The sequence below is a fragment of the Papio anubis genome, chromosome 5 (genome assembly GCF_008728515.1).
Source record: "Papio anubis isolate 15944 chromosome 5, Panubis1.0, whole genome shotgun sequence".
Lineage (NCBI taxonomy): Eukaryota > Metazoa > Chordata > Mammalia > Primates > Cercopithecidae > Papio > Papio anubis.
This window is the reverse complement of record NC_044980.1, coordinates 55,400,510-55,404,402: the sequence shown is the minus strand read 5'-3', so window position 1 is coordinate 55,404,402 and position 3,893 is coordinate 55,400,510. Positions and strand designations below refer to the sequence as shown.

The 3,893-nt window shown below is 48.1% G+C and overlaps 1 pseudogene; it reads left to right on the top strand.

Annotated features, from left to right (window-relative positions):
• Positions 1–849: 849 nt before the first annotated feature.
• On the top strand, positions 850–2,617 carry LOC101011421 (annotated as a pseudogene).
• The last annotated feature ends 1,276 nt before the right edge of the window (positions 2,618–3,893 follow it).

The following is a 3,893-nucleotide window of genomic DNA, read 5'->3' as shown; positions in this document are numbered from 1 at the left end:
AGATGCCAAACACAATTGCAACAAAAGCAAAAATTGACAAATGGGATATAATTAAACTAAAGAGCTTCTGCACAGCAAAAGAAACTATCAAGAGCATAAGTAGACAGTTTATAGAATGAAAGAAAATTTTTGGAAACTATGCATCTAACAAAGGTCTGATATCCAGCATCTATAAGGAACTTAAACAAATGTACAAGAAAAAAACATTAAAAAGTGGGCAAAGGACATGAACAGTTTTCAGAAGAAGACATATATGCGCCCAGTAAGCACATGAAAAAAAACTCAACATCACTGATCATTAGAGAAATACAAATCAAAATCACAATGAGATTTCATGTCACACCAGTCAGAATGACTATTATTAAAAAGTCAAAAAATAAAACAGATGCTGGCAAGGTTGCAGAGAAAAAGAATGCTTATACACTGTTGGTGGGAGTGTAAATTAGTTCAACCACTGTAGAAAGCAATGTGGTGATTCCTCAAAGAGCTTAAAACAGAACTACCATTTGATCCAGCCATCCCATTACAGGGTATATATCCAAAGAAATATAAATCATTCTATCATAAAGACACATGCACACATATGTTCACTCCAGCACTATTCACAATGGTAAAGACATGGAATCAACCTAAATGCCCACCAATAGTAGGCTGCATAAGGAAAATGTGGTACAGATACACCATGGAATACATGCAGCCATAACAAGGAACAAGGTCATGCCCTTTGCAGGAACCTGGATGGGGCTGGAGGCTATTATCCTTAGCAAACTAACACAGGATCAGAAAACCAAATAACACATGTTCTCACTTATAAGTGGAAGCTAAATGATGAGAACGCATGGACATATAGAGGGAACAACAGACACTGGGATCTGAGGGTGAAGGCTGGGAGGAGGGAGAGGATCAGGAAAAATAATGAGAGTCTAGGCTTAATACCGGAGTGATGAAACAATGTATGCAACACACCCCCGCGGCACAGGTTTACCTATAAAACAAACCTGCACATGTACCCCTGAATTTAAAATATAAATAAGTAAATACCAAGAAGCAGCTTCTCCTCTCCTTCTGGAATCTCTGCCTGGTTCAGCCCACCTGCCTCCACTCCTGCCTCCACCATGTCCATCAGGATGACCCAGAGGTCCTTCAAGGTGTCCACTTTGTGGGCCCGGTGCCAGCATCAGCTCCTGGAGCCTCTCCCAAGTGGGCAGCAGCGGCTTCCAGGGCGGCCTGGGCAGAGGCTATAGTGGGGCCAGTGGCATGGAAGGCATCACCACCATCATGGTCAAGCAGAGCCTGCTGAGCCCCCTTACCTGGAAAGGGACTCCAACATCCAGGAGTCCACACCCAGGAGAAGGACCAGGTCAAGACCCTCAACAACAAGTTTGCCTCCATCATAGACAAGGTACAGAGAACAAGATACTGGAGACCAAGTGGAGCCTCCTGCGGCAGCAGAAGAAGGCTGGGAGCAACATGGACAACATGTTCCAGAGCTACATCAACAACTTTAGGTGGCAGCTGGAGGCTGGGCCAGGAGAAGATGAAGCTGGAGGCGGAGCATGGCAACATGCAGGGGCCGCTGGAGGACTTCACGAACAAGTATGAGGATGAGATCAATAAGGGTGCAAAGATGGAGAATGAATTTGTCCTCATCAAGAAGGATGTGGATGAAGCTTACATGCACAGGGTGGAGCTGGAGTCTCACCTGCAAGGGCTGACTGAGGAGATCAACTTTCTCAGGCAGCTGTACGAAGAGGAGATCCGGGAGCTGCAGTCCCAGATCTCAGACACGTCTGTGGTGCTGTCCACGGACAACAGCCGCTCCCTGGACATGGACAGCGTCATCGCTGAGGTCAAGGCGCAGTACGAGGAGATCGGCAACCGCAGCTGGGCTGAGGCTGAGAGCATGTAACCGGATCAAGTATGAGGAGCTCCAGACGCTGGCTGGGAAGCAGGGGGATGACCTGCAGTGAACGAAGACTGAGATCTCCCAGATGAACTGGAACATAAGCTGGCTTCAGGCTGAGACTGAGGGCCTGGAAGGCCAGCGGGCTTCCCTGGAGGCCGCCATCACGGATGCCGAGCAGCCTGGGGAGCTGGCCCTTAAGGATGCCAAGGCCAAGCTGTCTGAGCTGGAGGCCGCCCTGCCGCGGACCAAGCAGGACATGGCACGGCAGCTGCGTGAGTACCAGGAGCTGATGAACGTCAAGCTGGCCCTGGACATCGAGATCGCCACCTACAGGAAGCTGCTGGAGGGCGATGAGAGCCGGCTGGCGTCTGGGATTCAAAACATGCGTATCCATACGAAGACCACCAGCGGCTATGCAGGTGGTCTGAGCTCGACCTATGGCGGCCTCACAAGCCCCGGCCTCAGCTAAGGCCTGGGCTCCAGCGCCTTCAGCCACACCAGCTCCATTAGGGCCATGATTGTAGAGAAGATCGACACCGGCGATGGGAAGCTAGTGTCCGAGTCCTCTGATGTCCTGCCCAAGTGAACAGCTGAGGCGGCAGCCCCTCCCAGCCTGCCCCTCCTGCGGCTGCCCTGGAGCACGCGAGGGCGACAGCTGTGCAGAGGAGCACAAAGAATGGGAGACCCACCCACCTGAGGCTCAGCCCTAGCCCTCAGCCCACCCCCAGGGGAGTTTACTGCCTGGGGATCCCCCTTGCCCGTGCCTCCAGCTACAAAACAATTCAGTTGCTTTTTTGGGGGGGAGGAGAGGGGGTCCAAAATAAAACCTCAGCTAGCTCTGCAGAAAGAAAAGGAAAGAAGAAAGAAAGGAAGAAAAGAAGGAAGGGAAGAAGGGAAGGGAAGGAGAAGGGAAGGGGAAGGGAAGGGGAAGGGAAGGGGAAGGGAAGGGGAAGGGAAGGGGAAGGGAAGGGGAAGGAAAGGGGAAGGGAAGAGAAGGGAGGAGAAGGGAAGGCGAAGGGAGAAGGAAGAAGTTTTTAGCCTGTACAATGTAGGGGCAGAAAGGAGAAATAGTTCTATCTGGGCTGTGGGTAGGACTTAAGCAGAGACTTGAAAGGGGAGGTAATAACAGCTGCCTCATGAACAATAAGGGGATGTTTGCTAGACAGAAAATGAGGGAGAAGAGTGTGCCCAACAGGTAATTGCAGGTGAGAAAAGGAAAGAAACACCCTGGCCTGAGCTTGAGGAAGATGTGAAAGGCGAGCCCAGTGTTTCGGCTTCAAGAGTGCAGGACCAGGAGAAGTACTGATTGGGATGGGAGGGGCGGGGTGAATGGTGAGTTGTTTGTGGTCAGAGAAGATGATTGATGTTATTTGTTTTCCCGAATGTTTTAAGATTTGTTTTGTAATATAACTATGGCCTATTCTTGGAGAACAATCCATGTGATGAAGAAAAGAATGTGTATTTTGCAGCTGTTGGATGAAATGTTCTGTAAATATCTATTAGGTCCCTTTGTTCCATAGGGCAGATTAAGTCCAACACATCTTAATTATCTTTTGTTTGGAAGATCTGTCCAATCCTGAAAGTGGGGTGTTGAAGTCTCCAGCTAATATTGTATTGGGGTCTATCTCTTTCTTTAGCTCTCATAATATTTGCTTCATACATCTGGGTGCTCCAGTGTTGAGTGCACATATATTTACAATTGTGATATCCTTTTGCTGAATTGACCCCTTTATCATTCTATAATGACTTTCCTTGTATCTTCTTGTAGATTCTGTCTTGAAATCTATTTTGTCTGATATAAGTATAGCTACTCCTGCCCTTTTTTGGTTTCCCTTTGCATGGATTATCTTTTCTCATCACTTTGTTTTCAGTCTGTGTGTGTCATTACAGACAAAATGTATTTCTTGTGGGCAACAGATCATTGGATATATTTTTTTAAATTTATTCAGCCACCCTATGTCTTTTAATTGGAACGTTTACTCCGTTT